The sequence below is a fragment of the Hemicordylus capensis genome, chromosome 11 (assembly GCF_027244095.1).
Source record: "Hemicordylus capensis ecotype Gifberg chromosome 11, rHemCap1.1.pri, whole genome shotgun sequence".
In the NCBI taxonomy this organism is placed as follows: Eukaryota; Metazoa; Chordata; class Lepidosauria; order Squamata; family Cordylidae; genus Hemicordylus; species Hemicordylus capensis.
This window is the reverse complement of record NC_069667.1, coordinates 12,924,600-12,947,869: the sequence shown is the minus strand read 5'-3', so window position 1 is coordinate 12,947,869 and position 23,270 is coordinate 12,924,600. Positions and strand designations below refer to the sequence as shown.

The following is a 23,270-nucleotide window of genomic DNA, read 5'->3' as shown; positions in this document are numbered from 1 at the left end:
CTGACTTGGTACTTGGCAGCTTCCTATGTAACATGACTGGTGATGACTGATGTGGTGTTTTTGGTTGATCCATTCCTGGATCAAGACCAGCTTTTGAATGGGGCTTAAGTTACTTGTATTCCAGTCCTGGAGTAGAGGTGGGGCTAACAAGCAGCCAGCAGCAAGAGCCTTGAAAAGCAGTATGTACTTGCTTCTCTCTGTACAGAATCTCAATTTCATTAAACTATTAATATTCCTGATTCTATTCCACCACCTTGTCCTTGCATACCTTGCATATCACAACTCTTTCCTCTGGATTCTACAACTGACACCCTCCTTACTCATCCCCCATGCCTATGCCATTTTATAAGAAGATGATGCCATAGCTCAGTGGCAGAGCATCTGCTTTGAATGCAGAAGGTCCCGGGTTCAATCCCCAGTAGCATCTCTAGGTACGGTTGAGAAAGACTCCTGCCTGAAACCTTGGAGGGTCGCAGCCAATCAGAGCATACAATACTGAGCTAGATGGACCAATGATCTGACTCAGCTTCATATGGCCCTACCACTTTGCTTGGGATTAGAGCTCAGCACCTCTTTGCACAGCTCATCACCTCTTTGCATGCAGAAGGTCCCAGGCTCAATCTCCGGCATGGTATGGCTAGGAAAGACTATCACCTGAAACCCTGGAGTGCTGCTTCCTGTGAGTGGAAACAATACTGAGCTGAAGGGACCAATGGCAGCTGCCTATGTTTCTATTTACTTTGGATCCCACAAGGAACGGTACAGATGGCTAGTGTCATTGTTCTTATCTTGGCGTACAAAAAATGCAACATCAGAATGGGCTCAGCCATTGCTAGCGTGAAAAATAGACACATATGAATCATCTAGACCTCACTATTATTATTATTATTTTAATAAAGCTTACAATTCTCTAATGTAATTGTCTAAGATAGTGAATTACAATGTAAGATAAAGCAGAGTCCCCCTTCCCCACACCCCACTTTCCTGTGTTATTATGAGTCTTTCCGTGCATTTATGGCTAAATGGAATGCTGAAAGCAACAAGTTTCTAAATTGGTAGCTCTTTTGTGTGCTTATCATGTGGATCTGTTGTTAACCGCCAGCTCTTTATATACTTAAGTCCACTTGCTAATAGAGTTCGCATTCTTATCGTGATGTTTCCTTGAACTTGAACTAGGTGTAGCAATGTAAAGATGGGAACACGGGGGAAATGACTAAATTACACAGCATCTCTGCCACCATTCCGGGGGAAATTCTGATATTTTTTCGCCGGGGAAAAAAAAAAATTGCCAATTATGGGCGCTGTCAATTCAACAATGGGCTTATTCACTCTGGTGTTTGATTAATGTGAAATTATTCAGTTGGCTACCTTGTAGTTGGCCTATTTTGGTGTCCAATTAGTATGCTAATAATGGTAATTATGTTCTATACTGCATGTCTCATCACCTAGAGGGTTTTTAAAATGATAAAATAATGAGAATAAACAAGGCGATGCTGACATTCACTGGGCCATTCTAATTACTTACTGAGAGCACGCTGGGGAATCAACACTCAACCAAAGAAAATGATTCTTGCTTACTTTGTTAAAACTACTCCTTTCAAAAGAGCATTAATAGTTTGCTACTGTTCTCTTTATTGCAAGGGACCACACAGCACCCCCCCACACCCGCCCTCCCCTTCATTTCATGGCACTGTTTGTATACAGCACGGGTGCCGAAATATATAATCCAGTCATATTTGGCTTTTCTAATAACTGTTTGCAGGAGGTGTCAGCAAAATAAATCGGCATAATTGTCAAATTATGCACCTTTGTAATGGTGACCATTTGTTTCTCCCCATCCTCTGATAAACACACACTCACCTGTGACATATACAATACCTGGTGCATTTTCAGCTTAGGCAAGCGGATAATTGGCATTCATTTCACCAGAGCGTCTCTCTTTATTATGGGGAGTCACAGTAGCAAGTTGGAAGTGCACTACCCCCCCGGGGGGGATAGAAAAGAGGGGAAAAGGTTTGGGGAAGAGAATTTAGATAGATAGATAGATAGATAGATAGATAGATAGATAGATAGATAGATAGATAGATAGATGATTCCCTGCCCCAAAAGGCTCACCCTCTAAAAAGACACATAAGACAGAATACCAGCCACAGCACTGGAGGTATGCTGTGCTGGGGATGGATAGGGCCAGTTGCTCTCCCCCTGCTAAATATAAGAGAATCACCACTTTGAAAGGTGCCTCTTTGCTCAGTTGGCAGGGGGTTTGCTATTTAAAAGTTAAATAACTTTTAATGGGGATTGATACCAGATTGTGGTTATCCGTCCCAATCAAATGCTTCTTAAATGCAGCCATTTGACCAGGATTGCCTGGACATTTCATGTTCTTGCATCATAGGAACACAGAAAATTGCTTTATGCCAAATTAGACCATTGTTCCATCTAGCTCAGTATTGCCTACACTGACTGGCACCAGCTGTCCAGAATTTCAGGCAGCCCTTTCCCCAGCCCTACCTGGAGACACTGCCAGGGATTGGACCTGGAATCTGCTGTAGGCAGAGCAGATGCTCTACCACAGCCCCATCCCTGAAAGGCAGCAGACAGCCGTCACCCACCCAAATGCAAACCAAGGCAAACTCTGCTTAGCAAAGAAGATGATTCATGCTCATTGCTGCAAGACCAGCTTAAACCTGATGTCATACCCCATGCAAGGCTTGGTTCCTCGTGGTTCCTCGTGGATCATGGTTCCTCATGGTCATGAGAACAGGGCCTATGTCAAGCAACTGAATCACCTTGCCCAGCGTTGCCCTCTCTGACCAACAGTAGATCTCTCCCAGTTTTGCACCCTGAGATCTTTTAACTGGAGATCCCAGGGATTGGACCTGGGCCCTGTGCTCAAGAGCCATGAGCCCTCCCTGAAGGCACAGTCGGTGGGCAGGAAATATGATGGCCAAATATTTGCAACCACAACTATTCCCTGAAGTTTAGGAAAATCCTATATGTCCCAAAACTCTGCCTTTGTGCATCAGGCATAATTGACACTACAGCACATATTTTACTATATTGTGATCTATACAGGGATTTCCCCCCACTATTATATCTCCCCGCTTTTAATCAACTTCCCAGGCCATTCAGATATCTTTAAAGAAAATTTTAAACTTTCTGACCAGAAAGATGAGATATCTCTAAATATTGCCAAGTTTTGCTGTATTGCAAGCAAAATCCAGCAACAGATATTAGCCCCCGCACAATGGAAGGGGTTCAAATTTACTTTGCATAGGTGGACATAGTTGGATACAGTATTCTGTGCTACTGTACTGTGCTTAATTAGTTTGTCTTTTCTGACTTGTATTGAGTATTTGCTGGTCTGTGACTGTATCAATAGAGATGGACTATTTCCTGTGTTTTCAGAGAATCTTTCAGTAGGAAGCACCAACACCAAACTCCTCTTTGGAGAAGCAAAGCCCCTCTTTAGTTCAAAGCCCACATTTCATAAAGGTAATGATACAGAGGGCTTCAGGCCCCTCTCTAAACTCTGGTGATCAGTCAGTCTTCCAAGATCAGCTTTGCAGCCCAGAAATAATAAGATGTTAATTCATTTCAAGCTACGAGCCAACTTGGGATGTTTCCTAGTGCATGAGTAATGCAAACATTGGGGCATTAAGTTCTCTCTCTGGGTTCCTGCTTTTAAAATGTAATTAAATCATGTTAAAATATACATTGACAAAAGAGCAGTCCAGGCACGCTTGCCTGATGGATCTGCCAGCACCTCTCCTGCTGCTCTTTATCGAAATGTGAGGCATGGAGCTTGTGATCTGCCACTTCATTCACATTTTATTGGAATGCAAGGGACTGGCATTCAGCGAGGGAGTCCATCGAAACAGGTCGCTCTTCCAGACTACTCTCTGAATTCTCCTTGCTGCTTAAGGTTTATTTGTTCATTCATTCCATTCCCATTGACTCGTTCATTCCGCACTATCAGTGTAGTGCCACTGGAGGAGTAGGAGGAATCTCTGCCCCAAGGAGATAACAGTCTAAATTTTAATATGGGGGCAGGCGACAGAGGAAAAGAAGGGAAATAAGGGCCGTGATAGACATGAAGACCCAAGAATAGCAATAGCAGTAGCAATAGCACTTACATTTATATACCGCTCTATAGCTGGAAGCTCTCTAAGCAATGATTTAGCATATTGCCCCCCAACATTCTGGGTACTCATTTTACCGACTGACTCAGTAGAAGGCAGCTTCCTACGCTCTGTGTCTGTGTCTGTTGCATGGCCCATGGCTGTCTACTGTTAGCAAAGTGAATTGTTCATCTTATTGGATCAAGGGATGGTCAATGCATATCTGATTCCGACTCACAGCACACCATATCCTGGAGAGGCAGTAGAAGATGACTGCTTGAGAGCCTAGGAGGTGCCTGGAAGGTGGAGACCTAGAAGGTGGAGGTGCCTAGGTGGTGTCTGCAATAGCAATAGCAATAGCACTTACATTTATATACCGCTCTATAGCCAGAGCTCTCTAAGCGGTTTACAATGATTTAGCATATTGCCCCCAACATTTCTGGGTACTCATTTTACCGACCTCGGAAGGATGGAAGGCTGAGTCAACCTTGAGCCCCTGGTCAGGATCGAACTTGCAACCTTCTGGTTACAGGGCGGCAGTTTTACCACTGCGCCACCAGGGGCTCTAGAAGCACATGGAGTGTCTCCTGATGTTTACGAATATGATGAATATTTATATACCGCTTTTCAAAAGAAGTTCCCAAAGCGGTTTACATAGCAAGCAAACAAGCAAATAAATAAAAAGTCTCCCTGTCCCCAAAGGGCTCACAATCTCAAAAAGAAACATAAGATAGACACCAGTGACAGCCACTGGAGGGATGCTGTGCTGGGGGTGGATAGGGCCGGTTGCTCTCCGCTGCTAGATAAGAATTGCCACTTTAAAAAGGAGTCTCTTTGCTCAGATAGCAGAGGGAAAGAGGTTTGCTATTTTAATGGAGGTTCAAGGGTCTCTGGATAGATTGGAATAGGACTGCCACATTTGTCAGAGAGATTTCTGGACACATCTGTCAAAGGGTGGCTTTTGAGGGTGGTTTTTTTTTTTTTTTTTGCACATTTAAAAACGCTGCTTTTTTAAAACCACAATTGGAAAGAGTGCTCATCAGTGGAGTTTGACGGTTGTTTTGCACATTTTGCCTGATAGCATTCTTTGAACAAGAGAGGGTTTATTTCACATCAATAAACACAATCAAAAATGATAAAATAAATATGACAGTAACACAGATGCAGGTGAGGAATGAAAGAAACCTGTTTAAAGTGTTTACTCTGTTTAATAACAGTTTATAAAATGACTGTTTGGATAAAGGGAGGGGGCTTACTGAGCCAGATCCAACCGGGGCAGATCCAGCAGGAAGTTACCAAGAAGGGGTGGGGAGACAGGATTCCCCCCCCCCCCACTTCAAGATATTTTTTTCATATATGAAAATATTGGGACTTGGATTTTCTTTCTCTTGCACATGTACTCTTGCACATGTACTATGCCAGGGGTATCAAACTCAAATCTGGTGGTGGGCCGGATTGTATTCCAATGCATCTCTTGGGAGCCACACATAGTCTTGTGCCATCTTCTGTCGCCTCACAACTACCTCCTGTCTTCCTCCTGCCCCACTTTCTCTCATTCCCTTTCTCCCCCCGCCCCAGCCCTCACTTGCCCTGCCACTCAGATTACATGAATGCACTACTTTTTACACTAAAATATGCTAAGGGAAAGACAGTTTTGGTTTTTGTGTGTGTTTTGTATTTTCAGAAGCAATTCTGCATCTGAACAACATGCCTGCCAATACCAGATTTTGCATGGACAATCCTGCCTCTTCCTCTCTCCCTTGTTGCTAGGTACTTAAAAGATCCAGGGCTTGGGCCCACAGCCTCCCCACATTTTGATAATTAAACCCTTTCATGATCTCTAAAGGGATCCAGCATCTCTTCCCCACTAGTTTGCTTCACCGCTAAAAATGAATCTCCTTTTTCTGCTGCATCAGATTTCTCCTGCAATCAATACCCACTAGGGTTGTTAGGTCCAGGTGGTGAAAACAGTTGACATGTGTAACCAAAGAAGTGGACATAGTTGGTGCTGTTCACCAAAAAAGTCTCAATTTTGCATTAAAAATTGCATACAATTGCAGAATCCCATGGGGCAAATGGTGCCTTTTAATTTCATTGGGGAGTGGGGGCGGAACACCCCTTCTCCACAGTCCTGCACTAGCCTCCCCTCCAGAGTGGTGCATATAGGGGAAGCATAAAGTTGCTGGACCTGGAGGAAGCTTGCTGGCTGTGCACCAGAGCTGTAGAGCAGCAGAGGCACAGTCAGAAGAAGAAGGCCTTGGGGCCACTAGGCCAGTCACAGTGAGTCACTGAGAAAACAAGGAGGCAGGCTCCTGGGCTGGGGTGGGGGGAACACTTGGCTGGGGAAATGGGATGGGAATTGCCAGCTCAGCCACAGCATACAAATGAGCTCCTCCTACCTCCACACAGCAAATGTTACACAAGAGAAATCCCATTGTTTCCAATGGGCCTACTCATGAGTAACAGCCACTGAGTGATTTGAGCCACTTTCACTTGCAACAGGATCACTGGATCTTTGGAAACCCCCTCCAGCAAAGAAATAGTTGTAGGGGTTTTTAAATAGTTGCAAATCCGGGGTAAATGTCCACATTTGGGAACCTTAAACAGTCGAGAACCAGTGTGGTATAGTGATTAGAGTGTTAAGACTAGGATTGGGAGACTTGCATTCCCCAGTCAGTCATGAAACTCACTGTGAGACTTTAGGTGAGACTCTCTCCCTCCTCCAAACCTGCCTCACAGGGTTGTTGTGAGGATAGAAGTGGGGAGGAAGAACATGCACACTACTCTGAACTCTTTGGAGGAAGAACAGGATATGTGTCATAATAAAATATATGTGTATATATAATATATACATATTTATGTTGACTTTTAGCCACATGCACTCTAATCCTAAGCATGTAAACTCTGAAATAAATTCAAATAGCATTTTTACACCATTCACAGCAGCAAGCAACCCAGTTTGATCGCTTCTATTAACTACATTTAAGCAAAAAGCATATGCAACTATTATATGACTATACACTACAGAAGGAAAAGCCACCAATTTGATTTCAAACAGGACAGCAAAATGTCCTATATGGAGTTACCTCAATTTCTTAGGATTTAAAGACAAGCAAGCATTTCAAGGGCAAGGGAGCTTTTACAATTAGTTTCTGGTGATATGATTCACAAAGCCTTATTTTGAAGCAAGTGTATAAAAATAGACTTTTGGTAGGAGAGGGGATATGCTTAATGTCCATTTTAGCAATTTGTGACGCTACTTTCAAGAAGTTGGGGTATTTTCGTCCATTACAATCTTATTAAAAAGAATAGGGGTGTGTGTGTGTGTGTGTGTGTTATTTATATATCAGCCACTGTTTCAAGCACAAAGCAAAATAGAATAGTAATTATTATAAGGAGAAACTTGTTGAGAGAGAACAATTTTCTCACATATTTAAGCCATTTTGAGAAATTCGTTGCTAAAAAAAGCAGCATATAAATATTTTTAATAAGGGGGAAAGAAAAGGGAAAAAACCACACAAAGACCACGTTAGAGCTATAAGCAGCTTAGTATCTTCAAACCCAACAGCCAGTGCATGTTAAACCAAGAGGCAGGAACAATAACAAAAACAGATTGATTTTGGTTAGAGCATCCCCCGCTTACCTAGTATTTTTATACTACAGATGAAAGGGTTGATTCTTCCACCCCAGAATGGCCCCCAGTTATCCCTGGGGAGATTAATGAATTAGTTGGGCAACAAAGATCTGGGAAGGTGCCTGGTACTGATTTTATCCCCATTTAATTGATAAAGTCTAATATGGCTTGGTGGGCCCCAATTTTAGCATCACTCTTCACATCTATCAATCAGACTGTGTGTATTCCTCATGACTGGGGCCTAGCTATAATTATCCCAATCTTCAAGCTAATCCAGCTAATTATAGACCAATTAGCCTCCTCTCCATAATTGGTAAACTTTATGCCAGACACTTATACTGGAAGCTCCTTGATTGGATTGAGCGAGAACATGTACTGGCAGATGAGCAGGCTGGCTTTAAAACTGGATGATCCACCTTAGACCAGGGTGTGGTCCTGAGGCATCTAATACACAAGTATAACAACAAGCCGAAGGGTGCACTGTATGCTACCTTTGTGGATTTTGTTGGAAGTGAAGGACTTTGTGCTGTCTCTTTTCTCAAAGACAGTGAAGGACAGACTAGTGAGTCAGAGGGCTAGAGGGTCAAGACATTGGTCATCCCTTCTCTACTGCTCTGACACTATCCCTTGGGAATGTAGATTGCTACTCTTAGGGACACTTCCTTCCAGCCACTTCCTTCCTCTCTCCCTTCTCTTCCTGTTCCTTCTACCTTGAAACATGCAAGCTCCTCTCCCCTGTACCATGTGTGCAGAGATGCAGAATCCATCTGCATCCAGCTAGCTAGCTAGATTAGAGATCCTAACTCCTCACTTTCCTATCTAGAATGGAGTTCTTTAATAAATGCCATATATATTGATTTGAAACTATGAACTGGCTCCAAGTTACTTTACTCTCAGCATACACGCATGCCTAACTAAATTCCGTTGTGTTGTGCCTCTGTGCACTCTGCTATAATGAAAAGGGGTTTCTCCTACCAGAGAGAATTCCCAACAGGTTATGGGAGCCCAGTATTTTGAGCTGTGTGTACTGCAACTAAAGAGTTAGGTTTGTTCCAGGAGATCCGGTGAGATCTAGTGTGGATACTTTGAATTGCTAATCTACAGCAGCTGCCCTTTCTTGGAGTTCAGTGAGGATGGCTACTTACCTAGAGGGAAAGCTCAGGCTGACTATCCTGAATGCAGACAATTACTTGGAATGGAAAACCTGACTGAGGCTTGCACTGAGGCCCTGCAGATGGAACCACAGCTGCTGAGAAGACTGCTAAAGATAAATGGCTGCTCAAGGATGTGAAAGCTCAAGCTTTGATAGCTGCTTCTGTGAGTAAAAACTATCTTACTACTATATGTGATCTTGAGACCTCAAAGGAAATGCTAAGCAAGCTAGATTCCTTGCATATGAAAAAGGGGTGGGCATACACCTATAACTTGAGAAAGAAAATGCAGAATCTCCAGTATAAAGATGGGGACTGTTTTGCCACGAATGCGGGACTGCTGGAAGATTTTTTCTTTCAATTTAAAGCTGCAGGGGAGGAATTTACAGAGAGTCAGAAGCTGGAAGCTCTGTTCCTAAGAATGCCGCCCAGCTATAGCAATATAATCGGCCAATTGGAAGTCCACACTGCTCTAACCTTTGAGAAAGCTGTGGAAATGATATCTTCTGAGGCAAACAGAAGGAAAGTTTTGAATTCTTGATATGAAGGTGAATTGGAAAGTAACTTTGCTCTTAAAGTAACAATTGGTCATTCCAGAGGAAACCCAAGGTGGGGAGGGAATGCTGCAAGAGGAAACTGCATGGGCCCCCACATTTGCATACAAAGAGGTCTGGCTTCGTTGCCAAGGAAACCCAGTCCAGAGAGAGCGGTCACATGACCGCCAGCAGGGAGACTGCTCCTGGAATGAGGCTAACTGGGACTAATGCCTTTAGATGTTTTCTGTGTAACCAATTTGGCCACAAGGTGGCAAACTGTCCCAAGAATCAGACAAGAAGAGTTGATTTTACTGATAGAAATTTAAATAAGGACTTTAAGCGTACAGTTTCAAATAAGAATTTCAGTGCTTCACTGTTTCAAGGAGATGGAAAATTCATATTAGACAGCGGTTCCGCAGTTCATATCTTGAATAATTTCAATTTCTATACTGAACTGTTTGATATTCTTGAAGAGATTGTTCATTTGGGCAATAATACTACAATTAAAGCAAAGAAGAAAGGCGAAATAATTTTGTATTGCAAGTTATTAGATGGACCAGTTAAACCATTTTTTGTGAGAGATGTTTTGTATATCCCTGACTTCTCAAGCTCCTTGCTTTCAATATCCAAGCTAGAGAAACAAGGCTGTGAACTGTATATTAGAAATGGACAATGTGTTGTTACCCAGAATGGAGAAGTTTGCCTTGTAGGCTCTGAATGCAAAGGCCTGTACAGCATGCAGGAGCAACCTGTATCAAAGACAGACGGAGAAAGACCAGCCTGGTCCAAACTTGAAGCATGCCAGCCCAATGAAGTGAACCTTGCTCAGTCATGCTCGCATGAAAACTGCTTGCAACTGTGGCATAGATGCCTGGGACACAGGAGCTATGAATCAATCCAGAACATGAAGGAAAGTAGATTAGCTAATGGCATTGATTTTGTACCATGTGACATTGTAACTAACTTTGTGTGTTGTCTTGAGTCCAAAGCAGTTAACAAGCCATTTCCTAAGCAGAGTGAAAGGAAGACCAGAAGACCAAATGAAGTGGCTCCAAGTTACTTTACTCTCAGAATACATGCATGCCTAACTAAATTCTGTTGTCTTGTGCCTCTGTGCACTCTGCTATAATGAAAAGGGGTTTCTCCTACCAGAGAGAATTCCCAACAGATTTCAAGGCAGCCTTCGATCACATCTCTCGTGATAGATTATGAGGAAGATTATCAAATTTGTCAATCGACCGAAGGTTACCTCTGCTAATAAAAAATCTTTATAGGGGCTCTCACCTAAGAGTGTGCTGCAATCCACAGGGACACTTAACAAACCTCATTAGAGCAGAAAAGGGGGTACGGCAGGGCTGTATATTAGCCCCACTACTGTTTAACTTCTATATTAATGATATGGTGGACAGACTTTCTAATTTGGAATTTCACCCACCGAAACTGAGCAGTAGACATCTAGCTATCCTTCTCTATGCAGATGATGCTGTGCTTCTGCCACACTCTCTGGTGGGGATGAGGAAAATGCTGAGAGTTCTGGCTGACTATTATCATGAAAACTTGCTCCCCATCAATTACTAGAAGACTATGGTCATAATGTTTGCCAAGAAACCTATTATGCATAAATGGCAAATTAATGGGGTTGATGTAGCACAGACATTGCAATATAAATATTTGGGGGTCATCTTCCAGGCAACAGGTAGCTGGAAAGAGCAAACTAAGTGGCAAACACCTTAAGTGGTGCAGCAGGGAAATGCTTGAGTAAACAAGCAGAAGGTTGCCTGTTAGAATCCCCGCTGGTACTATATTGGGCAGCAGCGATACAGGAAGATGCTGAAAGGCATCATCTCATACTGTGTGGGAGGAGGCAATGGTAAACCCTTCCTGTATTCTACCAAAGAAAACCACAGGGCTCTGTGGGCGCCAGGAGTTGACACTGACTTGACGGCACACTTTACCTTTACCTTTGTATCTAATTGGCATGCATATATAAGTTGTTATAATTTCTATTAATGACATGAAATATTTTGAATGTCACCACCAAAGAGTGCAATCCCACAAAACTTTAATGGAGCCAGTGTGGCGTAGTGGTTAGAGTGCTGGACTAGGTCCGGGGAGACCCGAGTTCAAATCCCCATTCAGCCATGAAACTAGCTGGGTGACTCTGGGCCAGTCACTTCTCTCTCAGCCTAACCTACTTCACAGGGTTGTTGTGAAAGAGAAACTCAAGTATGTAGTACACTGCTCTGGGCTCCTTGGAGGAAGAGCGGGATATAAATGTAGTAGTAGTAGTAATAATAATAATAATAATAATAATAATAATAATAATAATAATAATAAAAACTAAGGCCATCATAACAAATAACCTGAGGTCTACTACTGTGATTATGAGATTCTTCTTTTTGGCAGGGGGAAGATATGTTCCAGCTGCCATTAACGTCTTTCAAACTAAGGTAATCTTGCAGCTTCTTTATGGCTCACAGATTTGCATATATTGTGACTTTTGTCCACTTGAAAGGATCCAGTCCTAATTTCCCCTATTTTTTCAACCCCCTGTTGTGTGTCAAATGTCAAACTGTGATTTGAAGCTGGTTTGTTAAACTTGGAGTCCTCTGCCTGGATTTATATTTTCAGCTTCTGGCTGAAATTGATTCCTCCCCCTTCTGGCTTAGCTCCCTTAATCTTTAAGGATGAACACCCCTCTGATTGGGTGTCACTAAAAAATTAATCACTAAAAAATCAAAAGTGTATGGACTGTCAATAGAATTTCTACTCACCCTAGGTGAGTGATTCTTAAGCAGCGTATTATTGTTACAGGACACCAGAGTGAGTTAGGTCGGGTATCAAGCTACAGGTGGTTTGGAGCAGTTAACCCCTTGCAAAATCCAGCCAACTATCTGTATAATCTGACATATCCAACCCACAGAAGAGTTCTGACGCTAGCCCAGATGGATGTGTTGCCCTCTGTGGTATTAGAGGGTAGATTAGGAGGGTTCCTTTTTTATAGAGATTGTGTAGTTGTGGGAATGGCGATGTTGAAATAGTAGGTCGTGCTCTTGTATTGCTCATTTTATCATGATCTGTGTCTTAGACTTATTGCCCCTCTTGTTTTTAGATATCCAAATAATTCTGATGAGTTTTATATAAACTTATTTCTTTCTGATATGTATACTGATGTCTCACATCTGGTGGCCAAATTTAGTTCAGCTGCGATTAAGACCCGCCTACAGTGTGTCGGAGATGGTTAATACAGACTCTTAATTCGTTTTGTTTTTATTTTGTTATATTATTCAATTTTACATTTTATGCAATAGTCTTTAATTGTATATTTTATGTGTATGCATGCACTGGTATTGATGTTCATTTTTGTAGACTCTTGTATCTGGATTTGATCTGTGTGCTGATCTTTGATCATAATAAACTGAATTGAATAGTACCAGCGGGGATTCGAACCGGCAACCTTCTGCTTGTTAGTCAGCGGAGTCAATCAGAAGCAGTGTTTTCTGGCTGGCCCAAGCCCTTCTGTGGCACAGAGAGTGTGTGCTTGTATAGTTAATTCTAGGCCTGTAATTCAGAGAGATTTATGGTTCCTGTGTGACACGCTGTCAAGCACTTGCTTGTGCAAAGTGATATTTATAGCTATTAATTTAAAGCTATTAAAGTGAAACTTCTTAAATGCTTTTCTGGCCTAGCAAAGGGTGGCCTTGGGGCAGTGCTTTGATGCTGAGAACCAGTTGCCTCAAGAGAGCCCAGCTGCCCTGTCCCTCCAGTGATGGCCTCTCCTCCCCCAATGAAAAATGTTTTACTTACACCCCTGCAGGAAGAGGTGCTTCAGAAAAAATGCTCGGGCTAGGACTTTGGCAGTTGACAAGAACACCTTTCTGGGTGCTTTTTGTTGTGAATCCATGTCTGACCTTGGTGCTTTCTTACTCCTTGCGCTGGGGTGACTCTAGAACAACTAGTTTGGGTGAGCAAAGGGATGGGAAAGAACATTACTGGGGAATTTTGCTATATGGGAGAACCCCGTTGTCCATGGGAGTTCCAGTCTATGGGGGTGGGGAGCGGATAGTGAAACTGCAGATAATGGCGAATTGGGGTAATGGGAATTGGGGGGTGGGGGTAGGCTCCTGAGGTAGTGTGACAAAGGGGCAAAAATGGGGTAAAAGGGCTGATGAAAATGGGATGAAAATCGGACTGAAAGTGGGGAAAATGGGGGAGTGCGCTACCATGCTCTGTGTGTCCCCAGCTGTCCAGCAATGCCCCCCAAAAGTAAAAATTAATCACCTTTTCTTTTTTGCGAAAAATCACACGTCAGCATTCTTTTTACAAAAATGAGCCACAAAATGGCTGCTATCCTCAAAATGGCAGGTGGAAACGACCTCAGTTTCCAACCCATGGATATGTGAGTCTTAACCTTTTGATTGTCTAATTTTTTTCACATATACTGAGGTCGGGTGGCAGTTACCTATCCATAGATATGAGGAACCGTGGATATGGCTCAGAGATTAATGAGGTTCTCCTGTACATTAAATATTTAAAGATGTTGCTCAAAATTTTCAGACTTTTGCAAAACATGGGCCAGGTACTTCTTAGCAAATAGCAAGTTCATTCTCACAACCAGAGCTACCTGGGTTAACTATCTTCTACCCAGGTAATTCTGCTCATCTGAGGCAGCAGGAGCCCTTCTGAGCCAGAAGCTCAGTCCCTGGGTGAACCAGATTGGCTACCCAGGTTAAAAGTAAGATAGGAGGAGAACAAACCCCTTCCTACCTCACTTTCTGGCTGGCTGTGCCGCCGCTGGTTTTAGCACTGCTCCTGGGTGTCTGGCATCCATGTTTTCCAAAAAGTCGGGGCGGGGGAGAGGAACCAGGCGGAGCGGAGCTGCTGCAATGCTGAGAGCAGCAACTGCACTGCTCATGCATTGCATGATGGGATCCTGGAAGACCCAGCAGGAGTTTTCCCCTTCCCATCAGATCTCTGGAGCTCACCACTGCACATACAGTTCCTGGGAGGCTGGAGGTTTCCTACATATCTGGCTGCACTGACTTCTGCTGCTTGTTCTGGGGTAGAGTGTGCAAATGAGGCTTTCTTAAATCATAGTTTTAAAACTAGTGCCAGACAATATTGTATTATCTGACATTTTGCTGCAAAGTTCCAGGATGGGATAGTAAAAAAGGGGAGTGGGAAATATGGGGCAGTGGGGGGGGGCTGCTATCTCTCCACGGGATGACTCCAAGGGGGTGCCTTGGAGTCATCCCTGCATTGTACATTCTCAGGGAAGGAGATCTGGTCTTGTGGAATTGTCCCCTTTGCTAAGCAGGCTTGCATCTGCTTACAGAAAACCCCAAGTTCAATCCCTGGAAGCAAGTCAGACTCCTGCCTGAAATTTTGGGGAGTCACTGCCAATCAGCATGGGCAATCCTGAGCTAGATGGTTCAGTGATCTGACTTCTGATGTTTCTATATTTCTACATTCAATTATATGCTCAGGAATGCCCTGTCACTTCCCCCCTCCCCCACCTCCCCCCATACCACCTCCCCCATTACACTGTTGCCCCTGTTCCCCCTTCCCGTTCCTTCACTTCCCCCACCTTCCCCCATTTCACCTTCCCTGTTCCACCTCCCTCACCCCCTGTCCATGGCAATTAATTAGCTACTTAAGAGCAACTGTTGTGTATCTTCTGGATGGGTCCAGTGCTTTCCACGATCCCACTGTTACTGTTATGTGCTACCTCCATGCCAAAAAAGCTCCAGGCCCATTCTTGGCTGAGAATTCATTTATGGGCAGGGGGTGGGGAAGCAAAAGGAAGTCCCTGCACTCTATTCTTGCCAAAGTACTCAAAGCTGGGGCAAGCATATCCAGACACTCAGCAACCTCGATCCACACTTGAGGCTGAAGAGACCAAATAAATCGCTGCGGCTGTTATGGAGTCATCACTAATTGTCCTCTTGAGAAATGAATATCCTTGGGGAAGAATTCCCAACTTTGCTTAGCAATCATTATTTCCACTCTCCCCAAACTGGCACAGCAGAATATACAAATCCCTGATTTCATTTCCTTGTCTCTCTCTGCGCGTTGGGCGCATGCTGTGTGTGTGTCAGGGACCTATTAAAATATCCGAATGCCCACAGCTTTATAGCTGCAGCCGCCGTTTCCCTTCTTGAGGCTTTTTAGCACATTCTTAGCACCGTCTTCAGAACTTGCCAGCATAATACAAACGACATCTGCGAACGTGATAACCAGTTCACCACCAGGAGTGCCAGGGAAACGCAACGGTACAGCCACCAAGCTCACATGGTTCTTTGCAGCTCAAGCCAAAAGCTCATTAAAAGGAGGATTTGGATTTAAGCTGATTAACAGCTGACATATGCATGCCCATCCTCACTTGATAACTGCTACAGTAAGTGAAAACTTGCATGTGTGAAACAGTCATCCCGGGTCAGACACTACCAGCAGAACCCTCACATCAGCTGGCATCCACCTCAAACGCCATGGCTAAGTGGTAGAGCATCTGCTTTGCATGCAGGAGGTCCCAGGTTAAATCTGCACCCCCACAGATGGTCTCATCCTGCAAGATGAGGGTGGTCTCACCCTGACATGGTCTCATCCTGACCAGCTGCAGCTGCTTGGAGTAGAGGAATCCTGGAGAAGAATGAGACTTCTTTAAACAATGGAGGACTTAAGTCAAACTATAAGGTCATAATACAGCCCTCACCTATCGCAAGGGTTCCATTCCAGGAAAACCTTGCGATTGGCAAATTTATGATTGTGAGCAATGGAAAACAATGGGAAACGGGGTTAGGGGAACCGAGATCGCAAAAATAGCTAAAAATCAAAGAAAAAAGATACTAAAATGCTCCCAAATTCCCCTAAAATCACCAAGAAGCAGCAAGAGGAGTGAGCAGATTGAACCTCTGGATATTTTTGAACCCACCCACCCCCAAATCACTAAAAGTCACTTTAAATAATGCCTAGTCAGCAGGTTCAGCAAAAGGAATGAGTGGATTGAACCTCTGAACCCTGCAAAATCACTAATCCCTCCATCACAAAAAACCAAAAACAAAAACCCTTGCCAAACCACAGATAGTCAGGTCACAGCTGGCGAGACCAGTCACAATTTCCCAGTCGTGGATAACCAAAACCGAGATTGGCAAGGGATCACTGCATGCTACGATTCTATTGTCTGGCACTGTAAAGTTTCAGTCTGGTGGGCGGGGGGATCAAAAGGGAGGGTATTGGTGGGGGAAGCGCTCACTATCCCCTGCCTTCCCCTGGAGTAATGCCTGTGTGAAATGGACATGGGATTGCGTCCAGCCTCTAAGCATTCCTTACTCTTTTAGGAACAGAACCTACGTGGCTGCAAGTGGGACACATAAAAGCTCTCTCTGTACAACCAGGAAACCTTTCCCCCTCCACACTCTCGGTATCCACACATCTAGCCTATGTGGAAAGGGCTAGGCTAGGGCTATCAAATTTTGGCCCATCTGGAGGTTTTTCACACAGGGCTTTTAGAGCCCGTTAACTCGCATCTCCTGTGGAATGGAGGGGGCACGTTCACATAATGGCCAGATTTACCCCAATGTCCCTGCAGGTTATCAGGGAGCAGTTCACACACAATTCCGGTTTTTCACAGCATGTTAGTGTAATGTAGCGTTAGTGTATAAATCAGGCTACATCAAGGGTAAGAATATCCACTATTTGCATCAGTTTTGCAGGACAACTTTGAGTTTACAGTAAACTCATGGTAAAGCCTGCTGTGTGTAAAAGTCCCAGCTGTTGTTGGACTACAACTCCCAGAATCCCTATTGGACACTTTGGCTGGGGATTATGGGAGTTGTAGTCCAACAACAGTGGGTGGGAGGCGAAGTTGTGCAGTCCTAGGTTAGGTTAGTCATAGGAATACAAATGCAACCTAAGTCAGGAAATGCACTTATACCTTTTGTACAATTGCACTTGACTTTGTCCAGTTCAAATTGCTTCACTTCTTCTCCCCCTCCTTTGGAAGCCAAATAGTTAAGCAGGGTTGGATATGTGATATGCCCAAGGGAAAGAAAAGTAAAGGTGGCTTGTTCTAGATAATAAATGACAGTATTATATCGTGTGGCAAGGGACCAAAATTTCAGGATAGGATATGCAAACATCAATGCAACTCTTAACTGGGATATTTTTTTCAAAGGAAGGGATGAAAAGTGGGCGGTGGGGGAGGGAGATCTCATCTATCTTACACCCAGCACAATTTTCTTGAGATGGTTGTTGCTATCTCTCCTAGCCAGGAGCCTAGTTCATATAAACAACAGAGACTGTAAAACTATTCTTGAATTGAGAGCCAGCATGGTGTAGTGGTTAGAGTGTTGAACTAGGACATATTCAAATGAAACTCACCGAGTGACTCTGTCAGTTATCTCTAACTTACCTCACAGGGTTGTTCTGAGGATAAACATGAAATGGAGGAGATGGACCAGTAGTCTGACTGGCAGCTTCCCATTTGTCTAATGACTTCAGATGCCATTATTGGCTGCAGTGGCGCAGTGGGGAAGCAGCTTGCCTAGGGAGCAAGAGGCTGTGAGTTCAAATTCCTCCCGATGTGCTTCCCAGATTGTGCCTAGTAAATATATATTTGTAGTCACCTACTGTATATCAGGCAGCAGTGATATAGGAAGGTGCTGGAGGTGGATGTTCACTTCAGTGACAATGGCAAAAGGCATCATCTCATACTGCGTGGGAGTAAGGCAATGGTATGGCAAACCCCTACCAAGAAAACCACAGGGCTCTGTCGTCGCCAGGAGTCGACACCGACTCAATGGCACAATCTTTCCTTTCCTTTTCAGATGTCATTGATGTGAGGAGTATCACATCTAACACTTTTGTTGGGCACCATAATTCTGAACTGGGGAAAGAGATCTCTCAACAATCAGGCCTGAAGTGTCTCTAGGCTTCTAACTGGAATTAATGTTCAACTGAGAAATGGTGAGGAAACAAGAAGTAGATGGGATTTCAGTGGAGCAAAATTTGGAAGGAAATGCAGGCAATGCTGGGTGAAACTGAAGAGGACAAAGCAATGAAGGGAAAGGACACAGAGGGGAAATGGCATGCATTCTAAGGCAAATTAATGTGTGCCCAAGGGTTATGCATGCCATCCAGCCATAATGGTCCAGGCCCTGTTTTTCAGGGCCACTGTGAATGAATGGAGAAGTGTAAAAGTAATCAAGGGTGAGAAAGAGGCAGGCATAAGTTATAAAGCATAAGACGAAGAACAGCACTGGACTGATTGCATAATTAAGTTTAAGGGAGCATGAAAGGGGATAAGAATAGCAAAGCCATAGAATGGAGGGAGCTCTTGCCAGACAATAAAACGAAACAACAGATTTCATAGATCCTGTAGATCAGAAACAGGTGGCTGAAAACCTGGAGCTTTTTCAGACTGCTGGCTTACCGCGGGTTTACTGCAAGGCTTTACTACAATTTCGGGGCATAACGGATACTCTGTCACAAAAAGAGGATTTTTTTTTTACCCTGGACATAAATCTGGCTAGGTTTCAATATGGAGGGGAAAACCTGAATCGTATGTGAAGTGTTCTCTGAAATATTGCATGGACTTTGGGACAAATCTGGCTGATATGTGAATGCATACCCACCCTCCCAAAGTAAAGTTGTGGTAAAGTTGCCATTTGAAAAGACTTCTTGAGAAGATGAATGTATTGACGATTGTAGAAGGAACATCTGACGGCCAAGGGTGTCATGTTATGGAGCAATCCAGAATCACAAGCGCATGTAGAAGAGACTCAAAATGAGGCCAAATGCCAGCAAAAATATTGGGAAAGATTTCAGAATTTGATGGTATTTTTCTCGTAACAGGAACATAGGAGGCTGCCTTCTACTGAGTCAGACCATTGGTCCATCTAGCTCATAATTGTCTACACAGACTGGTAAGGGCTTCTCCAAGGTTGTAGGCGATGCTGCCAGGGAAGGAACTTGGAACCTTCTGCATGCAAGCATGCAGATGCTTTTCCCAGAGTGGCTCTATCGCCTGAGTGGAATATCTTACAGTGCTCACACATGTAGTCTCCCATTCAAATGCAAACTAGGGAGGACCAAAGGGGACAATTCATGCTTGCTACCAATTCTCTTCCCAGGCAGAAAGATCACACTTTCCTCTAGGCCAGAGATTCCCAACAGAGGATATTAGTACCCCCTCAGAATACTCCTGTCTCCCCACACTGCAACTGCATTATTTGCTCAACATCTGAGGTTTGCTGGCAGGTATTTAAGAGAGTGTCTTCTTCTGCATGATTGCCATCATCCACTGCGTTCATGAGGGGAGGCCCGTCTGTGGCTACCTTCAAGTCGTTTGGTGGCCACACAGTGATGGGCCTTCTCAGTTGTCGCTCCGAGATTTTGGAATGCACTTCCCATTGACATAAGACTCTCCCCATCTCTAGCGGTTTTTAAAAGATCTTTAAAGACTCATCTTTTTAACCAGGCCTTTTAACTTTTGTAATTTTAAATATTGTAACCTGATTTTGTTTTAAGCAGCTTTTGGAGTTTTAATTGATGTTAATGTTTTATTTATTTATATTGTTGTTTTATAGTTGTGAACTGCCCCAAGACTTTTGTTTGGGGTGGTATATAAATGTATTAAATAAAAATAAATAAATAAAGAAGCCAACGCATCGTCAGTGAAGTCTCCATTGCACAAGGAGAAGGAAGAGGGTGACGATCCCCTCCCTGCTCCTGATTGGCTGGCTGTGTGCTGAAGCTCAATACACCCCTCCCCTCAGCCTGACTTCAGAAAATTAGCATTGAATATGCCTATTGAAATTAATGGGACAAGTAAACGTCCCATTAATTTGAGTAAGACTGCTCAGTGAGTAAACTAATCTCGATGTGCGCCAGTGACTGTCTCCACATACATAAATGCAAATCTTACAGACTGGACTACTCCAGTCACTGGCTCACATCCAGATTATGTTCATCCAGATTAATTTCAGTCTTACTTTAAAAAGGTATTCAGACTTGCTGAAATTAAAGGGTCCAATTTGTTTCATTAGCAATAGCACTTACATTTATATACCGCTCTATAGCTGGAAGCTCTCTAAGCGGTTTACAATGATTTAGCATATTGCCCCCCAACATTCTGTGTACTCATTTTACCAACCTCGGAAGGATGGAAGGCTGAGTCAACCTTGAGCCCCTGGTCAGGATCGAACTTGTAACCTTCTGCTTACAGGGCGGCAGTTTTACCACTGCGCCACCATGGGCTCTTTAAAGCTCATTAGCTTTAATGGGAACACTCATGGGGAACTAAGTCTCAATGCAAGCCTGAAGCAGCCTGTCTCATAACGGTAATATTTAAATTTGTTTGTGTGTACACAGACAGCACACAGAAGCACCTGAGCTGAGTGCGGGGTGGGGGGGGGCATTTGTTTTAAAAGTTGGGGAACTGGACTAACTGATGAGTACAACATTTTCAGCCAGTGGCCCTTTGAACCATTGGCCGAATCTCGTCTCAGTTGTCTGAGATGTCTGCATCTCGGTTCTGATCCACAGCAGAGACCCAGATGGGCCTGCTTCTGAATTCTGCTATGACCAAAAGAATTCAACATTTACTGCTCTGCTCAAGTAAAGCCGTGTTCCAAAAGAGCCACCAGACTTCCTGAAATCTGCAATTTCCCATCAAATCCATTGCACGGCTCCAGGAAGCGCTCTAGGGGTTTTAAACTCATATTTTAGTCTTTTTGCACATCTGTGAGCACATCTGTGTACACAGTTAGCCTGTCTTTAAAGTCTTAAGGGCTAGAAACACGGTTGTTGCAAAGATTCTCAGCATACTGAATTCTGTGAATATTCCTGCAATTAGTTGGTGCAGCTGCAGAATCACAGTAGACACAACTACCCTGCTTATATGCAGTTTGGAGGACAAATCATCATCATCATTACTGGACATTTTAGAATCACTTTTAGATTCTGTTTTGCAGCCACTAGAGGGAGAAATCTGTTACCTGGATTTCTTGTCTACTAATCTGTTTTTTGCACACTAATCAGAAGTGTTATTTTGGTCATTTCCCAGGATCACTGCAAGCCATTTTTGTTTGGGTTGGCTTCTAGTGAGGATGATCGTCATCAGAATTTTCATATCAGTGCAAGACTTTAGGTATTGTATTAATCCTGTTGGTTTTATTAGATTGTTAATTTGGAGGTGCGTCCCCATTTCCAGATTTTGGGATGTGTTTAGACACTAACATTAGCGGAGTTGATCAATTAGCAGTAATATTAATATGAAACAGTGTGGCAGTTCTCACGATTGCCATTGTGCGTGGGTGGGGGTGGGGAAGGCAGAGTAAACCTTGCCTTCCCCCCAGCCGAGGGATCTGAAGATGGTGGGAGCCTACCTCACACTGCATGGAGTAGGCAGCCCTACTCCTTGCAGCTCCATGAAGCATGGAGCATGGCAGAGGGATCTGGGGATGGAACTTGTTCCAGCCATCCCACAATGCAACACACAACATGGGTGTTGCATTGGGGGATTCCCCGATCAGATGGGTGCTCTATATGCTAATCTCTTTGTCTCCTCGGGCTGAACTCAGCCTGAGGAAACACATGATACCCACCAGCTTGGCTAACAGCTGAGTTTCTTTAGATGGCGGGGCGGGGAATGGAGGCATCCATGAGGACCCTGCTGTTTCTCATGATCAGCCTCACCCCATATGGATTGTCCCAGGCTGGACTATCCCAGGCTGGGTTAGGCTGGTCATGAGAACAGCCTGTATATGTACTGGCCGCAAACAAGGATCCCAAATGGGAAGAAGAAACTCCTTGAGTTGCAACATCAAATTGATGTTAGATTAATTTTTAAAAAGTGTCCTTGATTAACTGGGCAGCAGATTTTTTAAAAAATATAAATAGAAATCATAATGGCAAAAATCTTTTAAAAGGCATTCAGACAACAGATTGCATAAAGCTCATATGATTAATCTGCACTCTCACAACCAGCTCCACTGGGCTCAACAATCCTGGTTAACTTTGTAACCTGGATCACCATGATTGGAACACTGGAAAATAGGAAGCTGACTTATACCAAGTCAGACCATTGGTCCATCTGGCTCAGTATTGTCTACACCTGGACTGGAAGTGGCTTCTAGGATGTACAAACAGGTTCAGGTTTGAACTGGTTCAGTTCAATGGCTCAAACTTGGACCAAACAGGGCATTACATTGGCAATGCTGGTTTGAGTTTGAACCAATCACGCTTGGTTTGGTTCAAACCAGTTTGAACCAGTTCAAAGACTCGAGCCTCCATTCTAGGTGCTGACCTCCATATTGTGTCACTTGTGTTGCTTGATTTCATTTGCTGAACACATGCTTCCCTGATTGGCTGGATGAGTCTGGCTCTCTGGTAGGCTCAGCAGTCGTGCCACTCCTTGAGAACTGGAACCCTATTGGCCTGAGGGGAGGGCAAAGGTGGGAGCTCTAAAAGGAAGGAGTTTCAAGTTTTATTTAAAGGCAAGCCTCTGGCCTTGCAAAACCACTCTTGCTCCACTCCTTGGCTTGCTGAGTGCTGGCTGCTGCTTCTGCTGGTGAGAGTCTGCCTACAGACTTGTGCTGTGTTCCCTACAGTCCCTCTCTGCCTGTTTTTCTGCTTGCCCCAACCCTGGTTGCTTCAAACCATTTTCCCCTCGTGTGACTGTGTGTGTGCTTTTGCTGCTGGTTTTCACCCCCCCGAGTGATTGAATAACAGTCTCTCTCTCTCCCCTCTCCTCCTCTGGGCCCAGGCGGGGGGCAGGCCCTTTGGCCTGAGAGGGCTCTCTGGCCCATTTCCCTAACCCCCAGTCCCC

General features: G+C 43.9%; 1 non-coding gene across 1 annotated transcript; it reads left to right on the top strand.

Annotated features, from left to right (window-relative positions):
* Positions 1–355: 355 nt before the first annotated feature.
* TRNAS-UGA (transfer RNA serine (anticodon UGA)) lies at positions 356–427 on the top strand. Its single transcript has one exon. It is a non-coding gene; the product is annotated as a tRNA-Ser (tRNA).
* The last annotated feature ends 22,843 nt before the right edge of the window (positions 428–23,270 follow it).